The 20,318-nt window shown below is 41.3% G+C and overlaps 1 protein-coding gene across 4 annotated transcripts in view; it reads left to right on the top strand.

The window, feature by feature from the left end:
* NLGN4X (neuroligin 4 X-linked) overlaps nt 1-20,318 on the top strand; it is a 513,298-nt gene that overhangs the window by 184,950 nt on the left and 308,030 nt on the right. The window lies entirely within an intron of this gene.

Genomic DNA, 20,318 nt, shown 5'->3' on the forward strand with positions numbered 1-20,318 from the left:
CTGCTAAATCATCATAAAAACTATGTGGCTTTGCCATCAGGGTCACATTGGACTCCATCAACAAAGAAACTAAATGCTTTATATATGCATATACACATTTATCTAATCTTGTGATCATTTTTTCAGAATAAGTAATATAAGTGACAATTCCTATCAATCTGCAGTTCTACTTATAGGGTAATTTATAGGGATTTTTATAATTAGTATTGTTATTATCTTTCCTTTCAATTATTTTGTTTTCTTTTTTCAAATGTTGCAATGATATAATATCAGTGGTCTGCATATAATATATATCTATGTAACTATAAATACATCTCTAACAACAGATTGAGCATCACTTAGAAATATACACAGCACATGAAGTTTTTGCATCTCTGAACAATGGCATCATAGAAACCTCATATGCCACAATGTGGTGCATCATAAAGTTACGCATATAGTTTCACTGTGAATCAAATTGGCATTGAATTTTACAAAAAAAAATCATATTCACCTGATGTCTAATTTTTTGCTAGCTTATGTTTGAACTGATACAATTTTTCTGAATTAGACAGTGTCAGGAAGAGATTAAAAAATTATATTCATACAGCCTTTACTTGTCAACCGGCGCAGCTCTGCCTTGGGTGTCTACTCTGGTTTGGTCTTTACCAGGCCATTTTTGGTGTCTTTAAGTGCCCAACCATCTTTAGTGTCTTTAGCCTTGGCAACTCCTGTGCTGAATAGGCAATGCAACAGGTTGACATAGGAAGTATTTATGAGGGCAGGTCTCAAAAGACAGCAAAGAAGCCAGGGCACTTGAAGATGCCAAAGATGACCCAATGAGAGCCAGACCAAAGAAGATGACCAGACCAGAATATGGTTGCTGGATAGTATATATTTTTATATAATTTTTTTCTTATGCTTATTATGCTCATGGTTTTGGATAGACCCTATAACAGTATTTGCCAAAGTCCAGTCCTTAGAGCCCCTAACAGATCATTTATTTAGTTTTTCACAGGTGACAATTTCTGATTCTTTGATAATAACTGCTTCTTAACATAAGTGTTTCTTGGAGTACTTTCCCCTCCCCCTGAAGGAAATACCTCCATACTATAGAATATTTTCTTCTAACCATTGAGAGAATGCCTAACAGATCTTTCAATTTACAACTTAGTGCTTTCTACAGAGCTCTATAATACCCATGTTTATGAGCTATAAGTCTAAGGTTTCCCACAACTTGGATGCCACTCACAAGAAAACTATGGCCTTACCAAAACTTGAATATAACTTCGGTGTGAGGGTAAGGCTACATACAGACATCGGTGTGAATGTTTCCATCCAAAAAAAAAATACCACTTTATTTTTCACAGATGCCATCTTGATTGCATCCTAGCTGCATTCAGGTTTTTTTTGTTTGTTTCTTTTCAACTATTTTTGACACTGAAGAAGATAGTTTGTATGAAGTTTTTTATCCACAGAATATTAGCAATATATCAGTTAAGAAGGTGAAACTCGGATAGAACACTGAAGTGCAGAGCCTCTCCTTCATTTTTCATACGCTTTACATGAATCCCTATAGAGTTTAAAGGTTAAGTCTGATCCATAAAACAAATGAAAATAGGACATGATCTGAGCCTCTGGGACTGGACACATGGATCTATTTTGCAGGGTTTCAATGAAACTCTATGGGTCAGGGAAACCATACCCACCTGTCATTGCACAGTAGTCTAAGTATATATATATATATATATATATATATATATATATATATATATGTATATATATATATATATATATATATTTATATGTATGTATATACAGTGCCTACAAGTAGTATTCAACCCCCTGCAGATTTAGCTGGTTGACACATGCAGAATTAACTTGGCATTGTGACATTTGTACTGTAGATCAGCCTGGAAGTGGGAAATGCACTGCAGCAATTTTTTTTTTTTTTTTTTTAAACGTTAAAAGTTAATTCAGAGTGTCATTTATTATTCAACCCCTCAAACCACAAGAATTCTGTTTGGTCCCCCTAAAGTATTAAGAAGTAGTTCAGGCACCAAGAATAATGAGCTTCACATGTGTGGATTAAAGATCTCTTTTGCCAGCCTTTTCTGACTATTTAAGACCCTCCCCAAACTTGTGAACAGCACTCAGACATGGTCAACATGGGAATGACAAAGGAGCATTCCAAGGCCATCAGAGACAAGATCGTGGAGGGTCACAAGGCTGGCAAGGGGTACAAAACCCTTTCCAAGGAGTTGGGCCTACCTGTCTCCACTGTTGGGAGCATCATCCGTAAGTGGAAGGCTTATGGAACTACTGTTAGCCTTCCACGGCCTGGACAGCCTTTGAAAGTGTCCTCCCGTGCCGAGGCCAGGCTTGTCCGAAGAGTCAAGGCTAACCCAAGGACAACAAGGAAGGAGCTCCGGGAAGATCTCATGGCAGTGGGGACATTGGTTTCAGTCAATACCATAAGTAACGTACTCCACCGCAATGGTCTCCGTTCCAGACGAGCCCGTAAGGTACCTTTACTTTCAAAGCGTCATGTCAAGGCTCGTCTACAGTTTGCTCATGATCACTTGGAGGACTCTGAGACAGACTGGTTCAAGGTTCTATGGTCTGATGAGACCAAGATCGAGATCTTGGGTGCCAACCACACACGTGACGTTTGGAGACTGGATGGCACTGCATACGACCCCAAGAATACCATCCCTACAGTCAAGCATGGTGGTGGCAGCATCATGCTGTGGGGCTGTTTCTCAGCCAAGGGGCCTGGCCATCTGCTCCGCATCCATGGGAAGATGGATAGCACGGCCTACCTGGAGATTTTGGCCAAGAACCTCCGCTCCTCCATCAAGGATCTTAAGATGGGTCGTAATTTCATCTTCCAACAAGACAACGACCCAAAGCACACAGCCAAGAAAACCAAGGCCTGGTTCAAGAGGGAAAAAGTCAAGGTGTTGGAGTGGCCTAGTCAGTCTCCTGACCTTAACCCAATTGAAAACTTGTGGAAGGAACTCAAGAATAAAGTCCACATGAGACACCCAAAGAACCTAGATAACTTGGAGAAGATCTGCATGGAGGAGTGGGCCAAGATAACTCCACAGACCTGTGCCGGCCTGATCAGGTCTTATAAAAGACGATTATTAGCTGTAATTGCAAACAAGGGTTATTCCACAAAATATTAAACATAGGGGTTGAATAATAATTGACCCACACTTTTATGTTTAAAATTTAATAAAATTCAACTGAGCAACATAACGTTTTGGTTTGTAAGATTTATGCTTCTGTTCATAAAACCTACTCTCGTTTGCAGTTTGAAGGCTCTAACTTATTTGCATCTTATCAAACCAGCTAAATCTGCAGGGGGTTGAATACTACTTGTAGGCACTGTATATATATATGTATAATATATAAATATATACATGCACTATAGATAGATAGATAGATAGATAGATAGATGGATATATAGATAGATAGATCTATATTTATAGATATAGATATATACGGCTCTGGCAAAAATTAAGAGACCACTGAACAGATTTCTATTGGAAAGCATGGAAAGACTGGTGGAAAGCAAGCCAAAACGCATGAAAGCTGTGATTAAAAATCATGGTTAGTCCACCAAATACTGATTTCTGAACTGTTCAAGAGTTAAAACATGAGTAATTTGAGGTCTGAAAGCACTGTTTCTTTTTTAGAATTTTGACGCTTTATCTTTTGCTGCCAATTAATACAAAATTTTTATCTTTGAATTTCGGAGTCTTGTTGTCAGTAGTTTATAGACTAAAACAGCAATTTACATTTTACTGAAAAATAGACCTAAAAAGAGAAAAATCAGAGAAACTGAAAATTTTGCAGTGGTCTCTTAATTTTTGCCAGAGCTGTATATACAGTGGTGTGAAAAAGTGTTTGTCCCCCTTTTGAATTCTTTTTCTTTTGCATGTTTGTCATATTTAAATGGTTCACATCACAAAACAAATTTAAATATTATGCAAAGATAACACAAGTAAACAAAACATGAAGGTATTTAATATAAGGGAAAAGGATATCCAAACCTACATGGCCTGTGTGAAACCCCCCCCCCCTAAAACATAAATGAACTGTGGTTTATCACATCTTTGGGAAGCTGAGTTCAATTTCCCTAGCCACACACAGGCCAGTCTTTCTGTATCTCTGTTGCAACCTGCTGATGACATTGTGACACTCTCAGCTCAGTGGCCACTTCTGCCTGAGAACAAACTGCTTGAAGCTTCACAATGGCGAGGTTGACTAATTGTTGATTAATTGTTAGGTGATGTCTTGGTCTCATGATGTCAAAATGTGAACAGCATGCTGAGGAGGACTGTTTAAATACCAATTCTAATTGAACCCCAAAATGTATTGTGCAATTCAGGAATCAAAAACCTGTTGTAAATTTTGCTATTATGCTTCCTATTAGAGAAAAGCAAGTTGTGAAAAAAGTACTGAAACATTGAACAGTTGAACATGTGCATTCAAAAGTTTAGAGAAGGTCACATTAAGTTCACTTGAAAAGGTTAGAGTACATTTTAGGATCATCCTGAAATTTTACCCGAAAGCCAAATGTCTATATATATATATAGAGAGAGAGAGAGAGAGAGAGAGAGAGAGAGATGGACATAAATAAAAATAGGCAGGTGTGGAAAAAATGGTGCAAAGCAAAAATCCTTTAAAAAAAGTGTTAATAGTTTATTTTGATCAATTAACAAAATGCAAAGTGGATGAACTAAAAGTGAATCTAAATTAAATCAATATTCTTACTGCCCTTTGCCTTCAAAACTGCATGAATTCTATGAGTTACACCTGCACAAAGTTAATGAAGGAACTTGGCAGGGAGGGTGTCCCCAAAATCTTGGAGAATTAAACACAGAATGTCTAATGTAGGCTTGCTGAAAGCCTTCTTTCTCTTCATGTAATGCCAGACAGACTCAATAATGTTTATATCATGACTCTGTGGGAACAATATCATCAATTCCAGGACTCCATGTTCATCTTTGAAGATTGTTCTTAATGACATTGAGTGTATGCTTGGGATTGTTGTCCTGCTGCAGAATAAATTTGGATTCAGTCAGCGGATGGATATGCTGTGTCCCACTGGTTGATGTCAGTTCTAATGGAATGCTGGACATTTTCCCATTTCAAAGGAATGTAAGTTTCATGTGTCTTTCCTCTGCTGCACTAAGTCTTCTTAGATGACCACTGCGTCTACGGTCATTGACATTGCTCTTTTCTTGTTGCTTCTTCCAATGAACTTGAGCAGTGCATCTTTAAATTACACTCTGCTTTGAGATCTTTGGGAGAGTCCTTGCTTACTCAGTATAACTAATTAATGCTACCTACACCATGGTGTATGACCTGTGACATTAAAATGTCTTTTACAACATCACCTTTGTGGCAGATTTGGATGTTCCTCACTCAGTTTTAAGCCTCTTGAACAACTCTTTTTGTTTCAGTCAATGACCGTGTTTCACGTTACTTATGAAAATAATGATAATTTTCACTTGTTTGGAATAATTAGTCAATTATGCACCTGACTAAAATAAAAAATCCCTGATTTGTGCAATTGTACCTATGCAAATTGTCTCTTCAGAGAGGAAGAGAACTAGAACTCGAGTGCCACCTATAGGAAGTAGCAATCCTAAAAGTCAATAACAACCCTTTAACGAGCCTTGTCACAGACAAGTGTTTCAGATACTGTGTTTCGGGGTACTGCCCCTCGACCGGTATCGAAGGTGTTCTAGAACTCTAGTCAAACCATATCTCAGACTTTGCACTGACGAGGGGCAGTACCCCGAAACACATTGTCTGCAAATTGAGATTTTGGTTTTGGCTATTATTCTAAGTCATGTGGCAAGGCTCGTTAAAGGGTCGATATTGACTTTTAGGATTGCGACTTCCTATAGGTGGCCCTAGAATTCTATTTCTCTTCCTCTCTGAAGAGATAATTTGCATATTTCCAAGAGGAACATTGCGGCTTAAATGTCTCCTCACCTTGACATGCTTAACATGTCACTCTCCGCAAGGAGAAACGTTACCCCTTGGATGCAACGGTTTTGAAGGCAAAGGATGTACAGGAACAGCCCAAATATTGCTATGGTATAGATTTTTTTTGTTCATTCTCTTTTTATTAATTGATATAAAATAAACTATTAACACTTCTATTTTTAAAATCATTCTTACCTTGCAGAATTTTTTGTACATCTGCTCAACATTTTTGCACAATACTGTAGACAGATAGATGGATAATTCAATAGACATGGATACATGTTTATTTTATTTGGCAGCTGATAAATGTTTCACGTAAATAGGGTTATTGCATTAAAAATATAAGAACAAATATAACGAATTTCCAAAAATGATTTAATGAATAATATGATATTATCGTCTTATCTTTATTACCATTAGCAACAGTGAAAGCATTCCTCTACTTTTGCCCATGACATTCTAGGTGAATGGCAGCTATAGTGCTGTCATATAATTGAAAAGGAAAGTGACAGTTTTCTGTTTACAAACTCTAGATAAGAACAATAAAACAGCAAGGGGGAAGCAAAGGCTGGCAATTGTTGTCCATACAATCTGATTAAACACATTATATATCCTTACATGACAGTTCTCTGACAGAAGAAGCTTGGTTGTTATGGAGACAGACCATGAAATTTGCTTTTCATGTCAAAGGTCTGAATGTGACTCAATGAGTTAAATTCACATTAGCAGTTCTTTTGAAATACAAATCTTAAAACAGATTTCCACTCAACCGGCCATGCTTTTGCTGTAAATTTCATTTGATTTTATATTTTATATTCCACAAAATGTTCAACTGATCATAACGCAAGTAAATGATGATAGATGTTGTATGACCTAATTTCATAATTCTTATCTTATTCTGTGATGTAGTTAACAAAGTATGCACGCTTTTTACAGGAATACATTTTTGGAGATTATTATGGACATTTTAATGTCAAGTATTATATTTTATTTAGATTCCAAGAAGTGACAGTCACACTGTAAGCAGAAACTAATGAGTTATTAGTTAAGACCTTATACACAAGGCTTTCTGTGTGCAGCCATATTGTGCTTAATGAGTTCGTGCAGACGGCCGTAGATTCAGCTGATTATGTAAATGACACTGATCAGAGTTTGATCAGAGTATTAACATAGCGAGATCCAATTCTATTGGATGAGTAGAAGATGGAGAAAGAAAGGTCTTCATCTTCTCCATTGTGTCAGTCAGTGAAAAACGGACTGCCCTCAGATGTCATATGAGTGCAGTCCATTGTTTCTCACACATTCATTGACTTGACGGCCAAGTGTGATCTGAATATTGGATAAAATTCTGACATACAGCTATTTGCTCCTCTGAAAGACTCTGTCCGAAGGAAAAATCAAACATGTGCCTTGGTCCGGGTGTGATCTGATGTTTTTTCGCATCGTACTCAATAATACGGCCATCGGCATGAGCCCTATAGCTCTGTATTTCATATGTGGTCAGATAGAAAAAACTTTGTATGCATCCATATAAAAATTAGTTAAAACAGGACTCTACAGGAGGATATGGGTGCCTTCCTACAGTTCTATACTATGCAGAGGTTTTATGGAGCCACAGTAAGTCTGGAACTTGATGACATCAATCACTTTGTAAAGCATTGCCATAATGTTGTCCTTTAATTTCATATTAAATCCATAATAGAGTTATATAACTACATTTTGTGAAAAACCTCTATAAAGACGCTGTCAAGTGCAACCTGTAACAAGTGTCCATCATTGTTATATGTTCATACATTGTGCTGTACATATTACTGTGGCATGATTCTTCATGACACAGCGGTGGCAGCATTTTCATGTTACGTCATTAGTCATGCCCTAATTCACACTTGTGTACTATTTTGAAAATCTATTTGGGATGCAATTTAATTACCATAACAAGTATTACATTTATTTTTGGCTGTGCATATTTGTTCTTTACAGTTTGAACAAATTGTTGATTTTAAGCGATATTGATTTGCATCTTGTTTTCAACTGGACCATGGTCTATATACAGAACCAAAATATGTAGCATTCTCTTATTTTCTTATTTGTATTGTTATCTTATTTTTTTTTATACTAAACATTTTATGCTATGCATTACCTCTAGAAATTAATGTGATTTGTCAAAGTATTAATTTCTTCATATTTTATGAAAAAAAAAGTAAAGACACATTTATTGTGAATTTATCTTTCAAATTATTAGGGGTCAGATTCACTTTAACCTCTCTGTACTCAAACAGCTTAAATTGATGCTGATAATACAGGTTAAAGGGATTTTCCATTTTTTTTAAAAATTGAGAACAATTGGTTTAATTAATGTACTGTAACTGAAATTGAATTTTTTTTCAGCTTAAATTGATGCTGAAAAAAAAGTTACATGACTAGTACTGTGCTAGGTACAAGTGTCATTAAAAAAAAAAAATATATATATATATATATATGCAAAGGCTTACATTTTGCAGCTGTGATTTGTTGTTTTGCCGTAATTTTGACACACATTATTTGCTGTAATTTAAAAAAACATGGCAAAAAATGCGGAAGTTTTGCCATGTTTGTGGGAAAAAAATGCACCGCAGCTACGAGTTAAATGTGTGAATGCGGCTCAATGGCACAGCCTTTATTTCTGTAACTATATAGAGCAATTGCAACACCTTAAATCTATCAATAGAGGCACCTGAATATAACTGTAGGTAAAAGCAATGCATGTAAAAAGGGAGAGAGAACTCTGGATTACATTAGTAATCCAGAGCAGATTGTAGAAGGCTGAAGAGGTTGTGGCATGATGAAGGTAGGTGAAATAAGGAGGCAAAGTGACAGAGGGGACTGGACAGGGTGCATCAGCAGAGCAGGGACAGGTGAGCACTAAGGAACATATATTTTTTTTAATCCGTGTCCGCTATAATTCAGCTAAATGGCAGCCGGCTATCCACTCTTTCGCTGAATTTGCAGGAAAACAATTCCAAATAATTCTAATTCTGGAGAAGCCTAGCTTTTCATAAAATTCGAGGCAAATTCACATTATGTCAAATAAATCTGCTCACTTTTATACACTGTAACTAAAGTGGGCATTAAATTAATATATGCGTGTCAATTAATAATACTGATTAATAATTATAATAAGCTGCAGATTCAGAATGTATGGAACTCATTCTTAAATGGAAAAAGAAGAGATGAGCTTTTATATTTGAAGATGATTTTGGGCAGTTTTCTATCTGCTTATTTATTTTTTATTTTTATTCTGTATTGTGCATCAATTTTTGTAGGGTTGGTAATTTCCTTTCTTCATCTATTATTTTTGAATTTCTATCTAAAGAGGTTGTCCACTACTAGTACAACCCCTTCTCAATTTTAGTGTTTGCCCCCCGATTAAAATAAAAACACTTATATTCACCTCACATGCCAGTGCCATTTCAGTGGTGTCAGCACTCGCTGTAGGGGCTAAAGTGAGGCTTTTATGTCATGTGAGCCCTACACCCAATCAGCGCTGGCGTCACTGTCCCTGCGTTCAGACATATATGTAATTTACAGGAAGCGAGATCTGCCGCTGGTCGCTCACTTCCTGTTAACTATATGTCTGAAGGCAAGGACAGTGACTCCAGATTGGGAGCAGGGTTCATATTCAATACATATGCATAATGTTTACCATCTCAACAATGAAAGTTTCTAACTCCTCCTGAAGTGTCATAAGTTTTTGGATGATCTGACTGTAAAGATGTCATACAATTGTGATCACATGTTTATATAACCCAGGCAAAATTTTTAACATATGAACTAACATTAATAATTTTGCAAAACACAATAAAAGTAAAAAAAAAATATTCAATTAAATTTATTGCTCATGGAAAAATTGTGTGTATCTATACTAATCATACTAAAAGCTGTAATCAAACAAATTGCTCTGATCAAACGTTTACATAAGTTTGAATGTTAGGATTCATAATTCTGACATAGACACATGTTGGGGCTAGGTTTCCATATATTGGTGTTTCTGCATCTTTAATCTGCTCATATTTTCCACACTAATTCATGTATCATGAAAAAAAGAGGCTAAATTATTTAAATGTATAAACCAAATTTTTTAGAATCGTTAAAAGCACATGAAAATGTGTTTGGTCAGGAATAAGGTAAAATGGCCTTGTCCTTAACTGGTCAACCCCTTCATGACCGATGACGTACATGTACCTCATTGGCCATGTCTCTGTCTTGATGCCTCTGAGCCCACTTCTTTCCCTACACTTGATGGCTAATTTAATCAGCCATTAAGTTCCTCTAACAATGGTGGGTGGATCTATGATAACTGACAGCGGCATTGAACAAGTGTAAATGGGAAGGGCATCATAGATCTCGCCCATCAGCGTGCCCATCACATGATTGCAGTGTGCAGATGGGTTGTCATGACAACTGGCGGTCTACTGAAGACTAGTGTTGAGCGAATTTGTTTGGCATTTCAAATTCGGGTTAGTGTTCAGGGTTCCGGCTTGTTCGTGCCAAAAAATCGGCTCCGCCCATGAACATCCCTGATTTGCCACACTTTCACGCAGATAACATCTGCATGACAGTGTGGCAAATCAGGGATGTTCATGAGCCCGAATTTGAAATGCCGAACATATTCGAAATGCCGAACAAATTCACTCATAACTACTGAAGACTCCTGTGCCTGCCATGACAAGCCTCCTGTGAATGCCAGCTGTGAAGCACGGCTATGTATAGCACAAGAAATCGGACAATTGCAGCTTCAAATGTCCTAAGGGTATTATTAAGTACAATAAAAAGTAAAAAAAAAGTTTTTAAAAATATTAAAAGAATAAAAAATGCAGAAGTTCAAATCACCCACCGTTTCTCAATTAAAAATAAAACAAGTAAACAAAATTAAAAATACACATATTTAGTATTGCTGCTTTCAGAAATGTCCAACATATCAAAATATAAAATAAATTAATCCAATCGATAAATGACGCAACGAGAAAAATAATCAAAACCCTGGAATTATGCTTTTTTGGTCGCTGCAACATTGTAGTAAAATGCAATAAGAGATTATCAAAATATCGTATATATCCCAAAATGGGATCAGTAAAAACATCAGCTCACAGCACAATAATAAACCTTCACACAGTCTCATATCCCAAAATAGAGAACTTTACGGGTGTCGGAAAATGGTGACAAAAAAGAATTTTTGGAATTTTTTTTCACAGCTAAAAAAACTATACATGTTTGATATCTGTGTACTCATACTGATCTGGGGAATCATATTGCCAGGTCAGTTTTACCATATAGTCAACATGGTAAAAAAACAAACTAAAAAAAATCATTCAACTGCAGGGTTTTTTTGCAATTTCACCGCACTTGGAATTTGTACCCCATTTATCAGTACACTATGTGGCAGATGAATGGAGTTATTCAAACAAACAACTTATTCCACAAAAAGCAAGCCCTTTTATGACTATATAGCTGGAAAAATAAAAAAGTTATAGCTTTTGGAAGAAGGGGAGAAAAAATACAAAAAAAAAATCAGAAAATCGCCCAGTGGTAATGGGGTTAAACTATGAGCAAGCAATGTCATATGATAGGTGATTAAATATTTTGAAAGTTGAACTTGACAGATTTGTCTAATTTTCCCCCCCAAAAATTTGACTTTTGAATCAATTTGATGCAAATTTAAAGCCTTCAGATGCCATGAAAAATGAGTATAACACCATTCCTTTATTTTCACAAACTAATCTCCATCACTGCTGTGCTGTCACACACTATGTTTTAAGTTTCTTCAGTGTATTATAGATTTCTCTCCATATGTCTATGACTAGGCTGTGAGCTTTAACTGCTGCATTCCTGCTTCTGCTATTAGACAGACATTTTATAGTAGAAAATGGACCATATAATTTGCTGTGCAATTTCACCTGAGTATACTGATACTCCATATGTGGTGGATAGTGTTGAGCCACCCCCGTAGTGTTCGAGTTCGGTTCGGTTCGTCGAACACCCGTGTGTTCGCCGAACTGTTCGTCGAACTGTTCGTCGAACACCTTCGAACACCGTTAAAACCAATGGCAGGCAAACAAAAACACATAGAAACACATAGAAAACACCTTCAAAGGTGTCCAAAAGCTGACAAACTGCTCAGAAGACAGAACGAACACATGGAAAAGTGACAAGTACATATAGTCATGCGAAAAGAAAAGAGGTGGAGGAGTAAAAGGAGGGGGAGACACAGATATAGGCATGTCATGCCCTTCTAAAATCCAAAAAGTGAGAAGCCGAGACGGCCAGTCCGCTCCTGCCCGTGCCACCTCCGTGTCGCCGGGTTTGTGCCAGAGCCGCGGTGAACCCTGACGGCCAGCCCCCCTCTCCCAATACTGGTGCCTGTCCGCTGGTGGGTCGAGAGAGCCCCCCTGTGGTGGAGGCAGCTCTAAGCTTTTTAATTTAAATTGTCCCTCTAATTTGAATGAATACACTTTAAATCCATTTACAAGGATCTATTGGAGGGCAAGTCTCATGCCAGCAGCCGCGTAATTCCAGCTCCAGTAGCGTCCACTAAAGCTGCTGCAGTTAAAAAGCTTTTATAAGGATCGAGCTCGGCTGTCCACCGCAAGGCATCCTAGTGCCAGTCCCAGCCCCTATGCCTTGGGGTGCCTCCTGATGCTCTTCACTAAGTATCCCGTGGTCCCGAAGCATTTCCTTTGAAAAAATTAAGTGTCCAAACTACAGGTGGTGTAGCTTGCTTAACAGCCGGGATAATCCGCTGACTAGCAGACACTGCTACTAGGCACAAAGTATTTCCTGGGCTAGATGCAGTTAAAAATTTGTAAGTAGATACTCTCGTTGGATGCTGAGAAAGCATTCCATAGAGTCTCCTGGCACGCCATATATGATTCTCTTAAAAAGCTTGGGGTAGGGGTCTAGGGGACCCTTTTATAGCCAAAATCACGGCCCTGTATCACAATACGTCACCTAGGCTGAAGATAAATGGAACTGTAGCACCGAGGGCTCGGTTGCTACAGACGTATTGCACCTCACCCAGAGGTGTGATATCTCACTCTCAGATAAGGATGGAGTGTGGATCAGGACCCGACACCTGCATGCATTACACCACATTGGGGCAGGGTGACCAATATGCCCCTGAGATGGGCACGACAGTCCCTGTCCCTGGCTGGAGTGGGGGGAGGGAACACTGAGGAAGGGGAACCCTGCAGTGCAGGAGCAGGGAGGAAGCAGTTCCTGGGTGCATTGAGAAGGGAGTATAAAAGGTGGGCACCATCTTAGTTCAGTGCAGAGAAGTCTGAGCAGAAGTGGCAGGGAGCAGGGGCTCTGCATGAGCTCTGCTCCGGAGGCGGGCCTAGTAACAGAGGCCCAGGCCTGCAAGAGGGAGAAGGAAGGAAGAGGAGCGGAGAAGGCTCCAGGAACGAGGAATGAAGGGATCCCAGGGGTGCGGACGGGCGAGTCGCCACCGCACGCCCGAATCCACCTGCGTGGAGGGGTCAGGCCAAAGGGGGAGACCGGTCCCCGAACTAGTGGAGGCAGGAAACGACCCTCAGCTAGAAACCGGAGGCTCTGACATTTTATGTGGCGCAGCCCCTTGCTCCACCCGCTAGGAAGGCACCACATAGGGTCAGGGAAACTGGCGCCAAGTTTACCAAGAGGAGGCCCGAGGCAGCCGGACAGAAGTGTTGGTAAGAAAGGCCAGACAAAGGACACACAAAAGGGGTCCTGTGAAGCGCTCCAAAGTTATCTGGGAGTTGTATGAGCCCCTCACCTGGTGAGCACAGTACGACGTGGGCAGCCGTTACCTGCAGACGTGGTCTGGATAATAAGAACTGTGAGTAAAGGCCCTGAACTGCATCACTGACTCCGTGTCGTTACTGTTGCTGCCCTGCACCATCACCCCCATCCTCCGCATACACTGCCCTGAGGCTATACTCTCCCGTGGGGAGTTATGCTACGCTCTGCTGCACCCACAACACCAGCCTTAGCGGTCTGCCCTGTAGCGGCGGTTCACTCTGACCGCAATCCACGGGTGGCGTAGTCGGACATTTAAACATCAAAACCACATAAATAGTTCCGCCACTGGTTTGACCGCCCTGAGCCACGGAACCGGATCGCCGCCACGAAGACTACAACCACCAGCATCCACCAAAAAGGGTCCGGCTCCGAGTGTCCCAAGGCCCAGGGGGTGCGTCAGAACATTTTCATCACCTTTCACAATCACCAATGGGACAAGGCAGGGATGTCCTCTGTCCCCTCTCTTATACATCCTAGTGACGGAGCACCTGCTCTCATCAATTCGCCATAACCCCAATATTAGGTGGATTGAGGTGGGAGGCACCGAGTACAAGTGCTCTCTATTTGCTGATGATGTCCTAGTATATATCACTCAATTACATATATCCATCCCTGCTGTTATGGCTGAAATAGATCACTTTGTTACATGGTAAAATTTTAAAATCAATGCAGCGAAGTCTGAGGCCCTCGATGTCTCCCTCCCTAAATCCATATAGGATTCCATCCAGTCCAACTTTCCCTTTGCCTGGCCCTCACAGGGTATCAAATACTTAGGAATTCCTATTCATAGAGACCTCTCCCATCTATGTTATCTTAATTTTGGGCCCTTTATTGAACAATTCCATACAGACCACGGTTGGCAAGTTGGAACTGTGAGATTCACTACGTGCACCACTGGTATTTTGTGGAAAAGCACATGTAAGATTCTGCAACAGTCTCTGCTGATACTCCTGCATGCGTGCATCCCTTTCTATGGCAGGAATAATTTCTGCAAATTTACTTTTGTACCGGGGATCTAACAGTGTGGCAACCCAGTAGTCAGGATTATTTCTAATTCTCACAATTCGAGGGTCATGTTGCAGGTAGTGCAGCAAGAAGGCACTCATGTGTGTTGCGCATCCAGGAGCACCAAGTCCCTGTTGTGTTGGTGGCGAGGTAACAATCATGCTTCCTTCCTCTGTCCTCTCCCCCCAACCTCGCACAACAGAAATGTGATCAAGGTCTCCCTCATCTGATGAGTCTTCCATCAGTTCGTCCTCCACTTCTTCATGGGCTCCTGCACCTTCCTCACTAGTTTGGCTGCTACCATGCGCCCTGGTAAAATCATCTCCCCCACCCTCACATGCCTGCCGCCCTGGTGCTGCCGACCGTCTGGAGCTTGCAGATGTTAGCCCTTCCGCATACAACTCCTCCTCCTCTACTTCCTCCACCTCCTCTTGTGCCACCACCTGACTCCGAATTCTGTTTAACATGTGCTCCGGCATGTAAATCACCGGAATAGTCATGCTGATAATGGCATCGTCAGCACTAAACATCTTCGTCGCCATTTCAAAACTGTGCAGAAGGGTGCATAGGTCCCTGATCTGAGACCACTCCTCCAGCGTGATTTGCCCCACCTCTGAATCTCGTTGGCCCAGGCTATACGTCAGAACGTATTGCACCAGGGCTTGACGGTGCTGCCACAGTCGCTGCAACATGTGCAGAGTTGAATTCCACCGGGTAGGCACATCGCATTTTAGCCGGTGAAGTGGCAGGCCCAACGACTTCTGTAGAGATGTAAGTCGCTGAGCTGCGGGATGCGAACGGCGGAAGTGAGCACACAGCGACCGTGCCCTCTGCAGAAGGCCATCTAGTCTGGGATAGTGGGCTAAAAATTGCTGGACAACCAGGTTCAACACGTGAGCCATACAAGGCACGTGTGTGACATTGCCCCGGCGAAGGGCCGCACCCAGGTTTGCAGCATTGTCGCACACGGCCTTCCCTGGTTTCAGGTCCAGTGGAGACAACCATTCATGAAATTGGTTCTCCAGAGCTGACCACAACTCCTCAGCTGTGTGACTCACATTTCCCAGACATTTCAATGTAAAAACCGCCTGATGACGTTGAGCCCTACTGCCAGCATAGTAAGGAGGTGTGCAGGATCCCTTCTGCGCAGTTAGAAAGCTTGTGGCATGACCAGACAGGCTTTGGGTGCAGGTGGAAGACCGAGAGGAGGTTGAGGAGGCAGAAGCAGTGGAGGAAAAATGACATAAAGAGGATTGACGCACAACTCGTGGGGACGTCAAGACTTGGACAGCAGCCCCTTGTCCTGCTGTCACCATAGTTACCCAGTGCCCAGTCAGTGACATGTAACGCCCCTGTCCATGCCTACTCGTCCAAGTGTCTGTGGTGAAATGCACCCTGTCACACACAGAGTTTCTCAAAGAAGCGGTGATGTTGTGTGCGACATGCTGGTGGAGCGCAGGCACACCTTTCTTTGAGAAGTAGTGCCGACTGGGCATCTGGTACTGGGGCACTGCGACGGACATAAGGTCTCGAAAATCCTCTGTGTCCACCAGGCGGAAAGGCAGCATATCTGTAGCCAAGAGCTTGCAGATGGTGAAATTCAACCTCTTAGCTTTCTCATGGCTAGGAGGAAATGGTCTTTTACTTGTCCACATCTGAGGGACCGAGGGCTGGCTATTGTGCTTAGACGGGGTTGATAAGGGTGTCCCCGGCAAACTGCCGGTCTGTGAGGAAGATGCAGGCGGACATGTTAGGTTGCCTTGATCCAAAGGTGGTGCTATCGATGTCGGACAGCGCTCAAGACCAGCTGGTGTTACCACCTCCAAAGAAAATGATGACCTGCCAATCACGCTGGCTGTTGCGGGTAAAGAGGTGGCAGGTCTGCGCCCCAAAACAGGTGTGACTGCTGTCCCCCCAGTCACAGAGGATGAAGAGGCCGCGGATGCACAAGATATGGCAGACGGTGGTTGGCCCGGCCGGCTAGATCGCATTGTAGCACACTGAGCTTCCCACTGCAACTTATGCTTCATGTCCATGTGCCGGTTCATGCATGAAGTACTCAAGCTATGTATTTTTTGGCCTCTACTTAGCTTTTGCTGACAAATGTTACAGATAACACGAGTTGGGTCATCTTTATCGATCTGAAAAAATGCCCAGGCTATGCAATGCTTAGCACCCATGCGACCTGAAGAGCCACCACGACTTGTGGTGAGAGGCAGAGTTGTGTTTGAGGATGCAGTTGTTGACGTGCTTCCAGTACTACGTCTCTGTCCAGGAAGGCGCAACCTGACCTCGTCGTCACTAGCATCTTCCTCCACCTCCTCTGCTGACCTCATCTCTTGGCTGACTGTGGGTTGACAGTAAGTGGGATCTCCGACCTCATCATCATCACCCTGTGCGTTATCACACCCGTCGTCCTCAGAGCCAACCTGTTCCTGCCCTGACAAAAAACTAAAGTTGTCGCTCCAATCAGGTATTTGAGTCTTATCATCGTCTTCCTCATTGTCTCCACCAACAGGAGTTACAGTTTGGGAATGAGGGTCTACATTATGGTCAGAACCTTCTGCGTCTGGTCCTGGATCCGACTCATAAAGATTCTGGGCATCAGTGCAGATCATTTCCTCGGCTGGAGTCGACCTCTGATTCCCAGGCTATAGTATGAGTAAACAGCTCTGCAGACTCAACCATCTGTTCTACCTCATACTCAGATGGGCAGCTGGAGATTTGGGAGCTGTGAGGAAGCAAGTGCGATTTGGGTGACACCTTTGAGGACTGGAGTATTTGTGATGTTGAAGTTGATATGGAGGAGAGCCCACTTAAAGGAGCACTTGATATCCGTTGAAGCACCTGCTGTTTTTGTGCCTCATCTGGAATTTGTAGCGATTGGCGTGGCCGTAAGAAAGGGATCTTATCACATTGTCCGCTAAAAGAAGTAGACATTTTAGTTTGGCTGGAAGATGGTCTTTCTTCTGCACCTACCCCACGGACACAACCTTTTTTCCCCTTCCCAACACGCCTATTCCCCTTTCCACCAGCAGCAGGCCTTTTTCCACTCATTTTGGTGGTTAACTAATTCACAACTCTGGAGTTGTTTGCACAAAAAAACAATGGATGGTAACCGAGCAGAGCTGAGTGGCCAAACTGTGGTATTAGGCCAAAACTATTGGCTGGGTTAGATGCAGATTATTTTTAATTTGCAACCTGATGGAGGTCAGTATAGATGGACTAATAGACCAAGTCCCACACACCGCTAGAAGCCCAAATATTTTTTCAGAGCTAGATGCAGAAATTTTTTTTATTCAATTTGCAACCTGATGGAGGTCAGTATAGATGGACTAATAGACCAAGTCCCACACACCGCTAGAAGCCCAAATATTTTTTCAGAGCTAGATGCAGAAAAAAATTATTTTTAATTTGCAACCTGATGGAGGTCAGTATAGATGGACTAATAGACCAAGTCCCACACACCGCTAGAAGCCCAAATATTTTTTCAGAGCTAGATGCAGAAAAAAATTATATTCAATTTGCAACCTGCTGGAGGTCAGTATAGAAGGACTAATAGAACAAGTCCCACACACTGCTAGAAGCCCAAATATTTTTTCAGAGCTAAATGAAGAAAAAAATTATTTTTAATTTGCAACCTGATGGAGGTCAGTATAGATGGACTAATAGACCAAGTCCCACACACTGCTAGAAGCCCAAATATTTTTTCAGAGCTAGATGCAGAAAAAAATTATATTCAGTTTGCAACCTGATGGAGGTCAGTATAGATGGACTAATAGAATGATGCTATGCCCAAAAGATTTTACTTCACTAGGTGCAGTAAAAAAATTGGTATTCTATACACAGGTGGTATATCTTGCAACACAGATAGGCTACTCCACTGACTAACACACTCTGCAATAGGCCAAAAAGGATTAGCTTTGCTAGATTCAGCCAAATGCTGTGAAAAAAACTTGCACAGCACTGGCACAGACCTGCCTGGCAAAAACTGATAGGAACTGATGTAACCTAGTCCTGAAAAGGACTCCAATTACAATTAGTCTTTACTCCCACAATCTATCTATTTAAGAGCACAGACCTGCCTGATAAAAGTCGTAGAAAATGCTGTAACCTAGTCCTTAAAAGGACTGCAATCACAACTATTCCCTACTCCCAAGCTATCTGTATATTTGTGCGAAAATTGGCTTGAAATTAACAAGGTATAACGCACACAGCAACAGCGGTGCCGTCTAACACGCAGCTGCAGCAGTGAGAAAATGGTGGCGACGGGGAAAATGGCTTGGTCTTATAGGGCAAGGACATGTGACATACACTGCCAATCACACATGCCCTTGCTTGTGTGAAAAAAAGCACTTCGCTCCGTGTGTGCGCTGCTGATAGGCTGACAGATTGCACCTCCCCACTGCAAATGCGGGAAAGAGAAAAAAAAATGGAGATCTTCATTGTTCCTGCAGAGATCCATCCCCTGCCCCTCCCCCCGCCCCGCTGTACACTCAAACTGCGTATTAACATTAATTTTCATCATTACTGAGAAAAAATCCAGTTATGATTTTGGTGCACGAACAGTTATCGAACATAACCTCGAACAGCCGAATTTTTCTCAAATTGTTCGTGTTCGCCGACCGGCTCGAACACCGCCCAAAACAGCTCGAATTTGAGATTGGCGAACAGTTCGAGTAGAACAACGCTCATCTCTAGTGGTGGAGAGCTTCTGTTTGAGTGCACTGCCGGGCTCGGGAGGGACATAGTAACATTTGATTTTTGGAGTGCAAAATTAGCTGGAATAGATAGCGAAAGCCATGTCGCATTTACAGAGCACCTGATGTGCCTAAACACTGGAAAACACCCATAAATTATCCCATGTTGGAAATTACACTCTTCAAGGAACATCTTTAGCGTTGTGGTCAACACCTTAAACCCATGGGTGCTTCACAGAATTTTATAATGTTGAGACGTGAAAATTAAAAAATATTTTTTTTTCACAAAAATGTTGGTTTTGCCCCATTTTTACAAGGCTAACAGGAAAAAAATTAACCATACAATTTGATGTGCAATTTCTTATGAGTACACCGATATCCCATATGTGGTGAAAAACTACTGTTTAGTCAAACGGTAGGGCTCGGAAGGGAAGGAGCGCCAACTGAATTCTGCAGCTCAATTTTGGCTGGAATAGATTGCAGAGGTCATATTACATTTGAAGAGCCCCTGACATGCCAAAACAGTAGAAACCACCACAAGTGACTGCATGTTTGAAAATACACCTCTCGATGAATTCAGGGTGTAGTGAGCATTTTTAACCTTCAGGCAATTCATAGAATTGTATAACATTAGGCTGAGTAAATGCAAATCTTCGAGTGTATTAGTGTATTGCCCAGTATATTGTTGTAAACAGTATATTGTAGTGCCCATACATTATGTCCAGCTCGTGCTTCTGAAGACATGTACCCATAAATTAAGTGGACTCACTTCACTACAGAAAGGCCAAACATGTGGATGCTTGATGTGGTTTA

Source organism: Phyllobates terribilis, unplaced genomic scaffold (assembly GCF_046119375.1).
Source record: "Phyllobates terribilis strain yellow unplaced genomic scaffold, ASM4611937v1 Scaffold_2__4_contigs__length_985480577, whole genome shotgun sequence".
Taxonomy (NCBI): Eukaryota; Metazoa; Chordata; class Amphibia; order Anura; family Dendrobatidae; genus Phyllobates; species Phyllobates terribilis.